The sequence below is a fragment of the Anas acuta genome, chromosome 3 (assembly GCF_963932015.1).
Source record: "Anas acuta chromosome 3, bAnaAcu1.1, whole genome shotgun sequence".
Classification (NCBI taxonomy): domain Eukaryota; kingdom Metazoa; phylum Chordata; class Aves; order Anseriformes; family Anatidae; genus Anas; species Anas acuta.
This window is the reverse complement of record NC_088981.1, coordinates 48444814-48463340: the sequence shown is the minus strand read 5'-3', so window position 1 is coordinate 48463340 and position 18527 is coordinate 48444814. Positions and strand designations below refer to the sequence as shown.

General features: G+C 44.6%; 1 long non-coding RNA gene across 3 annotated transcripts; it reads right to left on the bottom strand.

The window, feature by feature from the left end:
- Positions 1-8157: 8157 nt before the first annotated feature.
- Positions 8158-17525, bottom strand: LOC137854046 (uncharacterized). 3 transcript variants are annotated; one of them, XR_011094932.1, is made up of 4 exons: positions 17469-17525; positions 15586-15642; positions 12944-13036; positions 8158-11023 (listed from the first exon to the last, which is right to left on the bottom strand). It is a non-coding gene; the product is annotated as an uncharacterized lncRNA (long non-coding RNA). The 3 variants fall into 3 exon arrangements; XR_011094933.1 differs by having other exon boundaries at positions 15540-15642; positions 17469-17518; XR_011094931.1 differs by lacking the exons at positions 15586-15642; positions 17469-17525 and adding an exon at positions 14811-15393.
- Positions 17526-18527: the final 1002 nt, after the last annotated feature.

The following is an 18527-nucleotide window of genomic DNA, read 5'->3' as shown; positions in this document are numbered from 1 at the left end:
GTGGTGACCCAGCATCCCTGAGCTCCTGCCATGTCAACCAGAGCCTCTGCATATACCACTGCTATGTTAATATTCTGGCTGCAGGCTGCTAATATATAGAAACACAACCTCCTTTCCAAAATTCTGTGCAGAAGCTGGACTTGCCATGGCAGAGCATATCTCCCAGGCCCTCCTCTAGCTCCCTGCACACAGCCCTTCCACGTGGCTCCCCCCAGCCCCAGAGCCATGGCTGTCGTCCCCCCAGCCCCTGGCTTCAAGCAGCTTTTTGGCTTTGAATGAGAAGCAGGGTGTCTTGCTTCCCTTCATCAACCTCAGAAGGAGGCTGTGGGCTGGGCAGAGCTGGTGTGGGGCACAGGAGATGCTGTTTGAATGCAGCATCAGAGAGAATTACCTGTGGGGCAATAAGGGCTGAAACTGGAATCTGTGTGATAAAAAGAAGAAATTTATTTTTTTCTTCATTTTTCCCCCTCCCATTTGTCTTTAATTTATTAAAACAGTTGTGAATCTTCCTGGAGATTCACCAGGAATAACTCCAGAGGGACTAATACTCATCATTTTTCTGGATCCAATTAAATATAGCACCACTGCCCTCATCACTAACATATGTTAAACAGAGCTAAATATATCATCTTATTGTAAATTGCATACAATTTGGCTTTTGTTTTTCTTTTGTGGGCACTGGTATCTGTTTTCTGCTCTGAATTTGTCATTAGTAAAATAGAACTCACCCAGAGAGAGCTGTTAAGTGCTTGTATAAAATAATCCGACAGAAAACGTTACCAAAGGATGTCAGCAGGTGGGTCCCATGGATATTACAGGGAGTTACAACCATTTCTAAAATGGGGAAAATTTTGCAATTGTTGCCACTGTTCACTGTACAATCTGGCTTCTAAAAATGCTGGCAAACAGAAATTTAGCACTGCCAACTTTTGCAATTGTATCATGAGTTGCTGATACTAACGTTTTTAATGTAGTCCCCACTCCTGAAAGCATCTGGATTAGATGAAAAATCTCAACTTTCATTTCATATAAAAGCCTTGTGATTCTAACCCACATGGTTTTAAAAGCCTGGCAAGGCGTGGGTGCCATTTCATCCAGTTTTACTGCCTGTAACTTAGACATCTAGCTCAAGCAGGTCACCTGGCCCAGCAGTGGGGAGAATGACAAATCCAGGTGGCTGTGTGGCCCCACCAGCACCCCAGCATTACCTTTATGACCACGGGGTGATCCTGGGTGCTGACCTAAACCACAGAAAGCATCAGCAGAAAGCGGAGGGCTAAGAAGAAGTATGGAGCTATGCAGAAGGTGATGCTGATCCCAGTGGTGCCGGGTGATATAAAAGTGAGCAACTGCACACGGTGATTTGGGAGATTTCAATTAATGTTAACACTGCATTAAGAGTGGGGCTGGAATAGGTGACCTGCAAAGGTCCCCTCCAACTTGGGTGTTGGACAGCACCCTCACCAGCAGTGGATTCTCAGTGGATGGTTCTGTCCACTCTACCCAGAGAGGACTTATGGCATGCTTCTAGAGTGATGATGGGAGTCAGGAGACAGCCTCCCTTTTGAGAGGCATCAGTTGTGCCCCATCTGCTGGCACATGCTCCATCTTGGCTTTTAAAGCTCTATATTTGTTTGCACGTTCTTACACCTGCTGTGAAATTAGTCATAATTCTTCAAAAGCTCCCTTCAAAAAACGATGATGGCTTTTTAATTTCCAAGATTCTGAAGTCCAACAGCATCCTCTAGCTTGTCTCTCTTTCCTTCATTGCACTGTGAGCATCTTCACTATTTTTGCCTCTCCTCTCCTCTCTCATAAACAGAGTCCAATCATATCCTCAATTTATAACAGAGTGATTTTTATTGCAAACAAAAGACTTAATGGGTCACAACACCCTTATTCCTGTGTTTCAGCTTCCTTCTGCTTTGTTTTATTCTTTCTCTTTTGGGGAGCTGGAGTTTGGGTTTTTGTCCTTCTGTGTTTTTCCCCATAGAAACTGCTACCTCACAGCTCCAGTGCATAAGGCAAGAGGGAAAAGGCAGGCCAGCAAGAAGCAATGACTCACAGTGTCGTGTGCATTTAATTGTCCTTAATTTATCACTTGTGCATTTAATTGTCCTTAATTTACGAGCTGTAGGCAGACAGTGGCAGCAGCTAGCTGAAGTCTACTTACAAAAGCAGACTAAGTTTTTTTGCCTCCAGTGCCTGGGCACTTCCTATCCTGAGTAACAGCATGACAGCACGGCCCAGCATCGCTGCTGGCATGGCACCTGCCCCACGAGTGGTGAGCACTGGGTCCTACCCTTCCTCGGGTTTTTTGCTGCCTGAAGGCAGCTAAGGACACGTACTGGAGCCCTGGTGAAATCAGAAAAGTTGATGACAGTGATTGCTTGCTCTGAAGGTGTGCGCTCACTCTCACGCTGTGCAACACCATCTACGTGTCCATTCATCTTCCCCAAAGTGGTGAGAAACCTCAAAGGAAAAAGAACAAAGCAAAAAGAAACAGAATCTTGGAAGAGAAGAGCTGCTGCTGCGAATAAAGGAGGCCAGATGGGAAAATCACCACACAGAAACACGCTGTGAATCGGTACAACAGGAGCTTTGGCTCTTTGGGTATATTTGGACCTTAGGAGGTAGACATAGCTGCAGACACAGTGTTTCAGAGGCCTGGCATATATTATATCTAGAATACTAAATATTTCATCTCAAGTCATTTGGAACATCTTGTTATAAAAAATCTCTGCAAGAAGACTGAATGGCTCTCAGGGTTTCACTGCTCTATTGCTGTTCATGTCATGAGGAACCCAGCATTAGCATCTTTGCACCCCATATATGCTTGGCACAAGATGCTGCAGGTGTGAAAGTCTACTTGGGTTTGAGGGACAACTCTACAAGATCATGAACCAGAAACACATCAAGAGCTAATAAAAACAAAGGCACTCCTGGCCCAGACACAGTTGCAGGAGGAGGGGAAAGCATCCCTTCACATGTGCCCCGGTCTTGCAGCATTCCCCAGCTTCCAGTATCAGCTGGGCTGGGTGAACCTCTCTTCTGCCCCGCTCAGTGGCTCCTATATTCCTGTAGGTGAATTTTGTAGCAAGCTCAGCCAGTGTGGCTATTTGTTGGTATCATCTCACCAATCACTGCCTTTTCTGTTTTCCATTTATGTGTCTTTTCAAAATACAGCAGCACTCAGCCAAAGCAAAACACACCAACAAAGCTAACAGGGAGTTCAGGCTGCACAAAGCCACCCCACCATCTGAAAGGAGAGAGAAAGGAGGAGCAACAACCACACAGGCTGCCTCCAGCCTACCAGGACTTCCCGGTACCCTGCCCCCTTGTTCAGCATCCGCAGCCATCGGCGTTAAACACAGCCAGGGCCCAGGGAATAAACACGACCCAGTTCATTGCAGCAGACATAGAGGAGTCAGGAATGAAAGAGTGAGTGGTACAGCCTCTAGGGGAAGAAAAAACAAAAGAAAAAGACAAAAAAAAAGTGGAGCCAACTGGAGTTTTTACACACACACACACACACAAAAAAAAAAAAAAAAAAAATTGAAATACTTTATTTTAGCTTTGCTTAAATCAATTTTTCTTTTCAACAGATTTAAAAAAATCAGTGCTCAACCCACAGCAGCCTACACCTGCAATCTCCAGTTACGCCAGCTAAAATACAGGGTGTTAAGCAATCCCTGGCATTTGGCATGCAAAACAGGCCTTCCTTGCAGCTCCTTGGAGATGTTTTACTCATCACCATGAAGCTGCTGCTGCTGTGGACAGCAATTACAATTATTTTTTGAGAAAAATATACAGAGGCAATGTATTGCTAGACCCTATGTGCCACCAGGGTGACAGCAAGCACCTCTCTTGTCTTTGGGGGCCAAATACTGTAGCATTGACACTCAGCACCAATGCCTCAGATCCACACTTCAGAGAAGGGGAAGAGTCAGCTCATCCCTGGAAAGTCTGCTGGAGTAAATAGAAGCCTTCGAGGCACCCGGGCCCAGTGTGGGATGACCACTTTGTTCCACTGCACTGAGAAGAGCAAGCTTCAGCTTGGATTTTGGACTGTTTTGGGATACAAGTATAAATAGGAACTGTACCCAGCACATACTTTGCACCTTTCAGTGACAGAATGTGCTCAAAATTGTTCTTTCCATTTGTCTGTCCCTGCTTCCAACATAATGATTCAACCTTGTGCACAACTCAGAGCTTTTACCTTGCAGGGTTTATTTTACATCCACATGCTTGCAGAGATGAGAAAGCCTTTTGGCCACAAGGCTGTAGTCAGGATTTAAAACAAAATCATATGGAAAACATATTGCGAAGAACATACTGGGGATTTCGAACCTTCAAAACACATTATTAGAGCAGCTGGCTTCTATTAAAGAAGAGTGCAGAAGTTGGTAAAGACCGATGGTATCCCAAATGGAGCTCCAGACTGAAGACAACCCTATCCATTGTTTGACATTCAGCAGCCTCCCAACCCTACAAGCACTACATACCCCGAGGACAAAGCCACCCCCTGCCTTCCACCCTTGTCCTCAAGAAAGGAGATCTCTAAAAGCCTTCTGGGCAGATCCCAAAGAGCAAGCCAAGGTGCTACTGTCACCCTCCACACGTGCCCTTGTCACCTGAGGGTGGGACAGCTTTGCCCACCCTGGACCCCCAGTGCTGTGGGACAGGCTTGGCCACAGCCAGAGCTCTCCCAGGGCCACGAGTCCCGTTCTCCTCCTGCCCCACAGGCAGAGATTTTGGGACCAGCATGGCTCTCTCCATCAGCCCCCGCCAGCACCAATGTTTTCTCTCTGGGCTGCTCTTGGCTTCCTCCTCTGCAGCTGCGCTCTCCACAACTGAAGGGGCTTTTCAGGGAAAAGTGAAATTAGTAAAAACTAAGATAATTGAATGCATTTTGTTTTACCAGAGAGGCTGTTTGTGGTTTGCAAATAGACATGAGACATTATAAAATATTTTATAACAGTACCCTATAGAGATGACTTGTCTGTAAAACATGAAATGCAACTGGCAGGAAACCACCACATTGACTCAATAAAACGTAACAAAAACTGACAACAAAAAACAATCTTGTTAAGCAGCAGAAAACTTTATAACCTCAGTTATTTGAAAAATACAGAGGTAGCCCAGCTATTAAACTGGAAGGGTTCATTAGGATAATTTGCACTATTTGCTTCACTGTTATTAAACGTGCTGCCATGAATCCATCGGGTTGGAATTTCTTTGACTCTGTTATTCTCCTGACTCTTCCTGCTCAAAAAATAGTAAGAGGCCAATGACCACTTTAAAAATCACACAATGTTTTGCAACACTCATTTAGAAATATTTCTAGGGCAGCCAATCAAGGCTTCAGAGCTTATGGAGCATGCATCTCCTCAATGCATAATAATACATACATTCTTGGCATGCTCCGTGGATAAAATTGATGAAATCAATGTAACTAAAGTTATTGCCTGGGTCTAACCTAGGCGTTGGAAACAGGTCAACATCTGTCCCATTAATCTTCTCTGTCTTTTAACTGGGATGTTGCAAGAACATCTGTGCATGGAAAAGCACAGCTCCTAGTATTGTGGAAGTAACACTTAGGAGGCTTAAGTAGAAGATGATATTTACTTGTTCACACCTATATTTTTGTACTGAGGTGTGCCTCGATAATGAGCCAGGACTCCAGCCCTGCTGGCACTACACAGATGTGGGACAAATGCAGAGCCTGGAAACCACCCCCTCGGCAGGCTGCACTGAGCACCTCCTTCAGGGGTATGAAAAAGAAAGGAAGAACAGCTGAACATGTTCTTCATCATTTCTTAACCATTGTGCCCCTCTGAGCAATAGTTCTGGAGAGGCAATCCTAAAGCACCTCTCAACACAAACTCCAAGAAGTTCATTCCCACCTGAGTCCTGGCTTAACCCTTTGTGCCACGGGTCCATAGGAGCAATGTGGTCTCTGCAGTTCTGCACATCTCAAGCAGAAGGTGGGCAGAGCATCAATTCCCCTAAGAGAGTAACTTCCCACTGCCTTTCTAAAGACAAGTACAGCACACACCTGGGTGTCATGGGTGCTTTCAGCCACCTCTTTGCCAGGTGGACACAACACCTGAAAGGCACCTCCTGTGCTGCAACATGCACAGCTGCTGCAAACAATTTTCCCAGCACCCAGCTAACCACAGAAAGAGAGTTAGGTGTGTTTCTTTGATGGTGGTATGAGTTTAAGAGTGTCTAATACTGTGGATCATGGCAAGTAACTGAGGTTTCTGAGTGGTAAAATAATATAGGCAAATTAATTAATAGAACAAAGTAATTACACAGAGTAAATGTATAGGAGCAACTGATTCAGCCACCCCCTTAAATTCTGAAATGGTGTGTCACTGTTCTGCAAAGACTTGGAATGCCAGCATGAGAAGATTTAATGTGTTTTTCCCTTAGTTTAAACTGAAGAAAAATTGGCTGCACTTTCCCAAAGTTAACAGCAAACAGGTCATATTTATCGTCTTGCCACTTAAGCTCGAAAACTAGCAATTTAGCCATTCCTAAATGGCTTGGCCCTCCTGAAACCGCAGATTGCGGGTTATATGCAAGCTTATCTCCTGGAAGTAATTGATATTAGAACAACATGGCACTGCAGCCCTGGCATTCTGGAAAGCTGGTGAGATCCTCACCCCAAATTCAGCTTAAATGCTGTTGGTAGTTTCATCTGTGCCTGTGTTATTACTGTGATTTATGGACATAGGTCTCAGATAAGTTACCCACCAAGGCAAAAATAATCAACAGATTCTCTGCTAGCCTTCTGAGTTGTTTTTTCCCTTCCCTGGATCAAAATTTCTTTAGAAAAATATGATTATTTTCTCTCCACAGCTATAAATTCCTCAGCCAGCTCCTCTGTTACCATGCAGTCTGCTGGGCACATTCCAGAATTATTTCTGAAGTTTCCTCAGACTTCCATATAAGTCCAAAAATTCCCTAGTCCTGCTCCATGGCAGTGTGACAGCCGGCCCCTGCTTCTTGGTAAAGAGCTTAGAAACACCCAGCTCCACTGATGCTGAGCAGTCTGTTACGCTGATCGGTAAATTAAGGACACGCAACCCGCACAGGGCTTTGGGCAAGTGCTGCCACAATCATCACACCATCTCTCCAGTAGCCGCAGCGCTTTGTAGCAGACCAGCCTTCCCCAGGAATAATGGGAACAGGAAATATCAAGCCATCCCCACAAGGTCTAGAGTTAATCATCTCCAGAGAAAGCGGTGTTGTGGGGCAGCTGCAAAAAAAAAGACCTTATCTGTGCAAAAAATACATGAAGGGTATCAAACCAAATAACACTCCTCTGCTGGAGGCAAAGAAGTTGAGTCCCAGGCTCCAAGTCAGGCATGACTTGAGGTGCCTTGAGAGAACAGATGTGGTGTCCTCCACGTGGTGGTGCTCCTGCTGGTACCTGGTGTCACGGACGTGGGGTGCGAGCGGGAGGTGCAAGGCCAGTGTCTGCTCACGGCCGCTGTGTCTGCGCTCCCTGCACGACGAGAGGAGGGGAATTAGCCAACAATAACAGTGTTTGTTTTGTTGCCATCTCAGTAGACATCCTAATAATGCTAATAGGAAAAAGAAACCTCACCAGAGAAGAGAAAGGTCAGAAGGCTAATAAAATAAATGCAGCTATTGTGCACTCACTTGGCAATTCGGATGGGAGTGTGATTTTATTTCCTTTTCAGTTTGGATTCATCAGTTGACTTTCTTGTTACTATAAAAAAAAAAAAAAAAAAGGAATTTCAGCTCTTCACACAATGCTTGTTAGTGAAAACCATGTCTTTGCAGAGATTTAGGTTTACACTTGCTGGCTTTCCATTTTGATTCATTTCTTTGATTTTTGCATTTTTTTTCTGTTTATCAAAGAAAAGATGTGTAGTCCCTGAGAAAATGTTGGCCAAAAAGACAATTTAACGACAAGTATTGTCCTCAAAGGACATAGTTGGCCAGGGCTATCCTGATTGAATGATTACCAAGTCAACAGAAGATGGGGGAGAAAGTAGCCTGAAAGGCTATAAAATGGATGGCATGGCCACATGTAAGAGGGCAGATTTACTCCCAGGGACCAGTGAGAAAAGTCACCTGGTGCAAGGACGCCCTCTCAGGTCTGCAGAAGGTCTCTCAGGAGGGAGCTCACCTTGCACAAGAACAGGACGCTTCTCCTCCACAGACTTATATTCAGTCATCAGCTGGAACAGCAGCACCTCTGACTTCCCTATAGGCCCAAAGAAAAGGCTTGGCTTAAGACCTGTACAGCACACGACAAGAGCCCCATCCTGCCTCCTTGCAGAGCAGGCTCCATGCTCTGCAGTGAAAGGAGGGCCGTGTTTTCATGGGATACGCCTCCTCTCTGAGCAGCAATGCACTTAACTCACCAAAGAGAAGAAAAAACACGCCGCCCGTCCCTCTGCTGCTGTGTTTTTTTTTTTCCTAGGTGTTATGTCTGTAGTTTCAAACGGTCAGCTTTCCACATCAGGCTTCTCATTGCAGACTTTTCTGAAGTTATGCCATGATCACAAAGAACCACTTCCATTCTCTCCCTATTCTTAACCTCCTTTCTCCAGAAAACAGCCTGAGATTCTCTGGAGAGCTGATGGGATGCTGTGGTAGGTAAACAGGGGAGTATGAAGCAACACTAGTGGATGCTTTCACCCTCTGCACAGAGTACCAGGGAAGGCAGGACAAGGAGAGCCCAAAGTACTGGGCTGATGACCACAAAGACATATCTGAAAACTGGAGTGGGTTCATAGATCAGCATCAAGAAAAATCTCATCCTTGGTTGGTGTTCATGTCCATGCAATGTGTAAGAGACCATACAGGACATGCCTTTGGCAGCTCAGTTAAATAAACTAAAGCATGGGAACATGAAACTGGCATGTGGAACACCTGAATTATTTTTTTTCCCAGAAAAAATCACTGCTCACCAAATATACACAATCTTCTTGGCAACCTGAATCCCCTGCCCACATTATACCACAGCTCTTTCGTTTTCCCATGAGTTTCATGTCCAAATGTCTTATCCAACTGGAAAAAATATATATATTACATCAGTGTGATTTAAATGAGGATTAGTTTTTGCTGTTTTGAGAACAGAGCTTGTGTCTACTCTTTGAGGAGGTCGTGTATCATATGGGATTAGCTGATCTTGCAAAATCCAGTTGTTCCATCCACCTCGGTACAGAGGCTCTGACAAGCCACAGGCATCCTACTGCTCTGCGGGATTACACAAATTAATAAGAGGAAGGCAAGGACTGGATCAAAGCCCTCAGCTTCAGAAGGGAGAGAGAAAAATTCTCATCAGGGAAAAAAGACAAAAAGTGTAAAGCCAATGAAGTGGGAATTGAGAAAGGAAATGAAAATATATGAAATTTACTGGTTTTAAACACAAAGAGACATGGTGATCATCCATTTCATATTAATTCCTGCATAAACCTGGCCATGGCATGATTGATTACATCCAAACACACGGTTAGTTTTTCTACAGCTGTAATTACAGATATCTTCAGAATAAGAGTATTTACTTGCATGCAGTATAGCAGTATTTTGCCAGCATCATCCATTCACCTCTTGGGAATATATTCATACACAACTTTCTAGGCACTGGCTCTGAATTTTTGTCCATATGTGCAAAAATATCTCAGACGTACCCAATATATTAGCTAGGCAATCTCAAAAGAGTAAGATGCACAACATCTCATTAACAGCGAACACAGCGCTATTCAAACTTCTTCTGCAGCAACATCCCTCGGAGCAAGAACTGTCTCAGATTTTTCTGTGAGCTCTCATTACTACAGTGATATTTATGGCTGCGCCTTAGGGAACGCAAGCAGACAGACTTGTCTGTCCTACGCAAAGCCAATGGTCTCTGGGCCCTACTTATACAGAGTCTTATTTTGATATAAATTTCATCTTAGGCCAAAGGTTCTGGCCTAGATACCACCATAGTCCCAGCAGTAATTGCTTAGGCTTTTTTTTTTTTTCCAGATTTTTTTCCAGATTAACTTTCTTAAATCTGTTAAATTCTAGTGCAAGAAGAGCACGTAGCCCATCTGCTCATAGCTGTTCTAATCCAGCATTACCCATCAGACATTCATGGACTGGAGTCATGTTGGTTGGGGCCCCCAAGGTCTCTTTCAAATCCCAATGCAAAAATACAAAACATTTCTCAAGATGTTTATGCTTTTTCCAACTATATATAGATCAGACATATTTTTCAAAAGTACTCATTCAGAATTTAGATCCCTACAAACTGACATCCCAAATTCACTTGTTTCCTGAATGTTTCATCAAAAACTCCTCTTGCTTCAGGAAATTTTCTTGGCCAGCTTATTTTTGAACTGTAAGCAGGCAAAACTAGAAATGTGTTGCTTGGATTAGTTCGAAACCAAAGTTTATTGATTGTTCATTATAAACGGGATCCACACAAAGCTTGAAACTCAAAACCAAGTTCAGAGAACAAAGGTGACATGACAAACTTGAAGAAAAATATCACATGGCCCTCAGCAAAACAAAAAATTTTGCAAAGAAAAGACAACATATGAAGCAATGGTTTCATATAGCAGAATATACATTTTAGGGCAATATTCTCATTGTTTCCTACATCACACTGTTTCTTCACCTGTACCATGTGATCATTTGTCAGCTGTATCAGGCACCACTTCCGTTCTGTACCAGGTTGGGATACTTCCAGTGACAGACCTTGTCTGTCAAGAACACTTTTACAGTCAACTTTGTCTCTATTTTTGGCCACCTTGAATGATGGATGAAGCATGGTATTGTGAAATTGCAGAGTGGCTGAGGTTGCAAGGGCCTCTGGAGGTCATCTGGTGCTCAAGCAGGGACACCTGGAGCAGGCTGCCCAGAACCATGTCCAGATGGCTTCTGAAGATCTCCAAGGGTTATACAACCTTTCTAGGCAACCCTAAGCTTGACAGCACTTGCTTTTTCCATGTATTTGAGTTGACAGCACACCATGAACAATAATAATGAGTTCCTGGGGAAAAAGATGAAAAAAAAATTTTTGTTCAAAACTTGATTTTTGAACTTGCACAGCATCATCCACACAGTTCTAGAGAGTGCAAGAAGTACCCAGGGATTACCACTGTCTGTTCCCTTCTCTGTTCTGCCACATGGCCAAGAAATCGACATAAAAAGGATGATTTTGTTCTTATGGAAATAAATACTATCTTCTGCTGCAAGTGCTTCTGCCTATGTAGATAATTTCTTAATAGCCATTGGCTTAGTAGAGCCATCCAGCTGCTTTGCTCCACCTGATTCATGGTGACGAATCACCATGCGATGAACTCAACCCTTCAACCCTGAAAGCTGCCATGGAAGGGCAGCTCTGCTGTATCTGCAAGGCTTCACCAAAATGGTTGCAGCCATCCTGCACCCTTCCTATGGGAAGGCATTGGTGTGACTTTTTATTTGCTGTGTCTTTCTTGGAGATTAATGCCAGTAGTAAGGCTGAGGCATTCTGGATAATTCTTGACTGTAAGCTGAAAAGTTGACTGATACGATGTCAAGGGGATGGTTGGTGGTGGAGGTGGATGGATTGTTTTGGGTGGATGATGGCGATACTAACTTCTGTGGGCAGCTTTGAATCTACCGCCAAAAATTATTACCAATAGATGACCAAACAGTTGTCTTTCTATAAGCACTTATTTTCTTTTGTAGTTTCCCAGTAATATCCTTTTTATCTGATTTCTTGAATTGTTGTTGTTGTTTTTTTCCAGTAAATTTCTACAAGTTTTTCATCGCTGTCAAGAATAACATATTAGTACAATTAGTACAATAGGCAAAAAAAAAAAAAAAAGATCTCTCCTCTCTCTGCCTCTTCCACTGCATTTGTTTTCCTGGTCCAGGTGAAAGACAAACCTCAGTCATTTCTCCAAGAGAAGATGAGTTTATGTTGCTTTAAAGAAAAAAAAGCAAACAAACAAACAAAAACTTATTTCAATTTTTGCCCTATAGTCCTTGTTTTTCCCCGCAAAAATTAACACCGAATACGGATACTGTGACCTTCCAATAGTTCTTTCTTTTTTGATCTGAAGTGTTACAGGGAATTTCTTCTTCTTTTTCTCTTATTTTTCACATTGCTGATTCCTACTCAGTGCTATGTATAACTTTGCGCTCAAGTTAGCATAAACCTAATGTCACTGCCAACTGCCACCAATATAGGTCATTCTGACATGAGATGAATTAATTCATTGTAAATTATTTGGGAGGGAGGAAAGAAAAAAAATCCACTCTGAAGCCTAAATATCTGTAGATGAAGTCTAAATTTGATCATGATGAAAATCAGTAAACCAGAGTTCTTGTTTAGCTGCTGCTAAACATTCTCTGACTGAATCAACAAACGAACTTGATTCCTGCTCCTCTTTCAAGCCAATAGAAAATAGTTTCATGGAGCTGGAAAATGCTCTGGGCAAGACTTGGGGAAGCAAATAACTTATTTACTGAATACTGGGTGTTGACTGATTCAAAACGTCTTGCCAATTCATCCAGTGTCACCAAGCGATTGGAGCTAGAAAGGAGACACGAAGTTACAATAGTGGAATGAAACCATGGTGTGTGTGGGCAGGTGGCTCCCCTCAAGCAGTCAGGATACTGCCTGCCATGTTTTTTGGAAATCCAGAGCCTCCTTTTTCAGTGAGTAGATCAGGCATGGGCTGGAGAGGGTCACATCTGTGTGACTGCCTCTGTTAATGCACATTGCAATATTTTTGTCCATGGAAACTAAGAATTCATCACCTTCAAAATGTTCTTGGAATGGCCAGGCAGGAGTCTCTGGTGGGAGATGGACGTTCAGACCCACTTCAGCAGAGGAAGAATTCAGTGCTGCTCTCCTGCATTTTTTGAGGACCATCCTAACTGCCTACCCAAAGAACAGAGACGAAGCTGCAGCACCCACCTCCTCCCTTCTTGCATGAATGGTTCTGTCATCTCACCCTTCTTCATTCATCCCAGAATAACTCATGGGGAGAAGGCACAAAGTCTCATTTCGCTGAGGAAGGAGGAAAACAAAACACTTTTTTTTTTTTTTTTTTTTCTGAAATCAGTTTAGTGGCTAACAGAAAATTATTTATAACCAGAGCACCAGCTGAAAATGTCTCAAGTCGAGGGTGGAGATCTTGCTTGTCCTGCCCTGTAATATACCCACTGGCCTTTGTTTTTTGTGATATTGACAGTGCAGGCCCAGCAATACACAACACACATGGGTAATTCTCAGAGCAGTTCCAGCCCAAGCAACAGCTTCCTAAGGCCAAGGCTTGAGCGATGAAGCAATACAAGAACTGTACACACACACTGCCATTTGGATTAATCTGGCAGCACTTACATGTAAACAAGGCCCAGCGGTGGACACCTTCTGTCCTTCCAAAACATCAGCTCACGCTCTGCCACAAGGGGTGAGATCCACTCCAGCGCTCAGTCACAGCAGGGAACCAAAGCATGGAAAGCGCATGAGCAGGGATTACATAGCCTCCTGAGCCTGGCAGCCAGATGTTGGGTTCCCCGACTGAGTGTAATCAGCTGATATTTCTGCCATTTTTCCCCCAAACACCCAAAAGAGGTTAACAGAACAGCACACACAGAGATAAGCTCATGATCACATTTGCATATTTAGGCACAAACACATGTCAGCCCCTTCAAATCTGTAATCCCTGAGGATCCATAATTGGACGGGATGGCTGGGATTTTTGGATGTCGGGTCCAGATCAGAGCCTGGAAGAAGTTCCAGGCAAGCAGCAGCCAGACGAGCACTTCTCTGCATCGTTGCCTCCACGCTGGGACCTGCGCTGGAATCCAGCCCACAGCATCTCCCTGCAGCTGGCTCCAAGGACTCGGGGTCAGATTCCCAGCTGGCCAAGGAGAGCCTTGCTCTCAAAACCTACAGTGAGCCCCGCGTGGTTTGGAATAACACATACAGCAGGGAGATCACTGCACTGTTGTGACACGCCAGCTGCTGATGCAAAGGGCTCAGGCAAAGGAAGGCGGGCTATGATGGGATGCTCCCACATCCCAACACGAGCTAGCTCCTGGGATACCTCACCACGGCCACGGAAGCACACTTCTTTCTAGCAAGGCTGACATCAGAGCTCACTGGATCAAAATCCAGCTCACTGGGACAAGTCAGCCCCAGGACGAGTAGATGCAGATGTTACTTTCATGGACCAGATTCGGGACCGAAGCCTCATCACCAGCCCACGCCTCTATCTGTCCCACAGTGCCTATGCCAGACAACCATATTTGGAACAAAAACATTTAATTCCAATTAATAATCTGTACTTTGTCCCATGAAAAGCATGGCTTCGCCAGCCACACACACTGTACATCCACAGTCTCACAACAGTTGGAGAGAACGCAGTTGGACCAGCAGCGAGTACCAGCAGATGGACAACAACAATCACTGAACTGCTGCAACTTACACTGAAGATAAAATCCAGGAAGAACTCCAATTCCCAGCTAGCTAATACAGAAAAGCAGCACTTCTGGCTTTGAACTGTTTTTAACTGACCTGGATCCCATGAAGACAAGGGAAAAATTCCTGCTGGAGCTTTTTACACTCAGACAGGCTAATTCCAGTTTACGGTTCCTATCTCATTTAGTTATGCAAACAGACACCAAGCCCACACTTAGCTCTCCAGAATAATACTCCTCCATCCCCCCAAACAATCCAGGTGAGAGTTTCAGTTTTGTGATCCTTATTCTTTCATCAGAACAGTAAATAGGCATGAACTCACAAGCATTTCTTCCTTGAAAACAACGACATGACTTACTGCAGTCAAATCCAAGGTCTTTTGGAATAGTCTGAAATCCTGAAGTAGAGGCAGGGGAACCCAGATGGAAGAAGACTATGCTGTTTCTGATGTACCTCAAGTTCCTCTCAGCAGCTTGGGAAATGAACTAAAACACTCACAGGACCCAAGTAGCACGCACTGCTTAACCATAGGGGCAGGCTGGCCATCTGTGTGCGTCTCTTATGGGAGGATGAAGCCCAGTGATGCACCCTTTGAAAGGCTGCATTTCCCCTCCTCCCTACAGCTCTCACTCGACAGAATTCTGCATGAGGGCTGAGCGTGGCTGGAAATACCCCAGTGAAGCATTTAGTCAAACACAGATGCACATAGATACGGTGGGAGAGGGAGAGCTTTCCTAGTCGCCGCCTTGGTGAGCCCCAGACACTTTGTTCTGCTTGGATGACCCTTGGAGAAGGCTGAGGCTCGAAGCCCACCCCAGCTGCTGCGACAGGCAGGAACGGCAGCCTTCCTCTGCAGCTGCGGGGCCTGGGGAGCTCCTGGGTTCCTGGAAACACTGACAACTTTCTGGTTCTGGCCAGTACTGACCACAGCCAAATCTCAAAATTCCTGCAGACTGGAAGCCCTTACTTTTCCCTGCCTCAGGTCAGAATTTCTACAGGCGTAGCAGAGGTTGCAGGGTTACCCGTTCCCGCCAAGGCCAAGTGCTGGGATGGGACAAATTAGCCTTTCTCAGAACTGCGGGATTACCTTCAGAACCACGACACTGAAATTAACAGCTGGTTCTTCTCCGTACCTTCTGGTTTCCAGACCTCCAAGACATGTCTGCGTTCCACAGTCCCAATGACAAGCTCTGTGGTCATAATGTGAAAACTTTTAACTTTCTCTAAAAACAAACAAACCAATCAAACATACAAACAGAAAACTGGAATTCCTGTGCAATACTGTCTTCCACAACTGCCAGTGTTGCAAACTTACTGATAAAAGTAACTGGCCAGGCTGGATGGGGCTTTGAGCAACCTGGTCAAGCGGGAGGTGTCCCTGCCCATGGCAGTGGGGTTGAAATCAGGCGGTCTTTAAGGTCTCTTCCAACCCAAACCATTCTGTGCTTCCAGGATCCTATGAATCCTATGATTTCTGTTAAATACTGTGAATTCTGTGAACTCAGTTACCATGCTACTTGCTTCTAGCTCAGACTCTTTATAGCTACAGCCTGTTTCCAGTGGCCTTAAGGGACAAGCCTTTAACACACGTGCTATGGAGCAGCAGGTGGGAATGAGCACGGCTATGAGGCACAGAAGCACCACAGAGCTCACCCTAAAGGAGACAGTGCTCAACAAGGGCTCAGCTGAGGTCAGGAGAAGCCAGGAAGGTAGAGGCTTGGCTCCTCCCCACAAATTAATTAATTAATTAACATTAAAAAAAAAAAAAAAAAAGGAACTGTAGTTCAACAGAAACAGACCTGGGCTTTTCAAAGTGTCCACTTTTCCTAATCCACTCAGAGGAAGTCAGTTCCTGGCAGCCTCCAACCTGTCTGCAATTGCCTAGTGCAATAACCAGTAATTTTTGCTGGTTTCCCTGGAATTTTAGAGAAATTAAAGCCTTCAGATCCAACCTGAGGAAGCTGTCATTTCTTCTGGAAGTTTATGTGCAAGAGGAGTCCACCACTAAGTCATTTCACCGTCATTTCACATGGCCCCTGTGACAAGGCTCCCAAGTGCTGTGCTGCAGGGAGCTCTGCCTGGCAGGGACTTGCTACCAATCCAGAGGGATGCTTGAAAATGCTGCAGCAGGACAGGTCTGTCCGAGCCCTGCTCCAATGCTACTGCAAGGCTACGTGGGGACACCAGCAGCTCTGGCAGGTCCCAAGACACCTAGGCAGCAGGTGTGCTCACTTGCCCCTGTGCTAATTTGTTCATCCATCTCTTCAGGTAAGATGATCCAGTGAAAATCTGGAGTTTCTTCAGGCCAGCAATTGCCCTACAAGGCAGCACAACTCTAACCTCAGTGCCTCAGGTAGTCTGTGGGGTACTCTTTGCAGCCTCGTCTTAATTATAGCAATGTAAAAGACTTTGTCACCTGCTGCTAAATGTCTGGGTTTTAGACTATTTGGGATGCCGTGGACAATGCATGTCCCTACACAGACATAGCTAGAGCCTGATGAGGCTGCCAGAACATCTTTATTTTAACTAGGAGTACCTTCCTCTAGCCTCTGGATGCCTTACTTACAGCAAGACACATATCTGCCTATATTTATCAAAATAAGTTGTCTTCTCTACAGCATTGTCTCCTCCCACATACTGCTGACAGGTAGCTTCAGTGACAGAGGTTACCCCAATTATTTAGAAAGTGGAAGCAGTAGCCCAAATAGTTACCTTCCTGCGCAGCCTGAGCACACGAACTGCTTCTTCACCTGCCTCTTGGAAATTCAGCTCAGAAATCCTACTGACAATAGAGCAGATACATACCCCCCTCTAGTGGGAAAAGTACAGCTCTGGTTCTCTGGGACAGGAGTGGCTCCAGCCCTGCAAACACACACACCTACCACGGATGCCCAAAGCAGCTTGGTTTTTCAAACCAAAGGGGCAATAGAAGCTATGGTGAAATCTAAAGGCATTACTTTTCAACATTAAGTAGAAAGCATTTCTAGGAAAAGGCAGACTAAGCCTATAAACTTACTAGTATTTTGTCTGCTGAGCATTAGGCATGAATACAACCAGAAGTCTTCTGCTTTGTGCTAGCGTAATGATTAACTTCTGAGAGGTCACAGCAGTAGGAATGTAAAATGTTAGCAGGAAGGCATGGCCGCATTTTAACCCTGTTTTGCTATAATAGAGAAAAAAATCTTGAATGCAAAACAAAAAGACTACTGAGTCTTCTGTACGTAGTTTTTACTATGTCTATTGCAGGAGCCTACCAGCTCGCAGGCTGAGTCACAGGTGGCATTTTCTGGAGCGGATTGGCATTTGCCTTTCTTTTTTTTGAAAAAAAATAATTGCTCTAGATGAAGGTGAAATAAACGTGAGGTGGAAAGTAGAATCTGGGGGAGAAAAAAATAAAACACCTTTTATCTATTCTCATGCTGTACTGCTCAGCAACGTGCAGGTGCAGATCCCTCCTGTCCCAAGGGCAGGATGAAGGCACCACCCCACCCGCCAGGATCTCCAGGACTGCCAACAGCATCAGCGCGCACTGCCCGCCTCGGGGAGAGGCAGCAAAGGGACTGCAAGAACCTGGTTCGGCTGGCCTTAACCTGCCCCAGCCTTTTCTAGTTCAGGGATAAGCACGTGCTTTGCAACCAGCATTAGGTGCCTTCTTACAAGAAAAAAAATATAAAAGAAAATAAATATATATTAATTTTTTATAAGTTTTTTCTTTTAAAAAAAAATATGAAGTGTTCACTTGCATGTCCCAGCAGTGTACTGCCCTTTGAGACCCCATTGCACCCATTGCTGGAAAGTTCAGTCACTGAAATCCATTCCTAGTCTGCAAACCAAGCTTCCAGCGCAGCAGCTTTGCCACCTATAAGCACTTTCTGTCACATCACCCTGACGCATTTTGTCCTTCTACTCATACTACATGAGCATTTCCAAGAGGGTTTGGGCTAGGTGCTGCAATATTTTTCCTGCTTTACATTTCCAAGTTCTTTTAACATACTGTGACCTAAACACAATTTCACTGTGTATACATACGCAGCACCTTCATAAGGAGCACAGTTAAACAAGGACCAACAAAAGC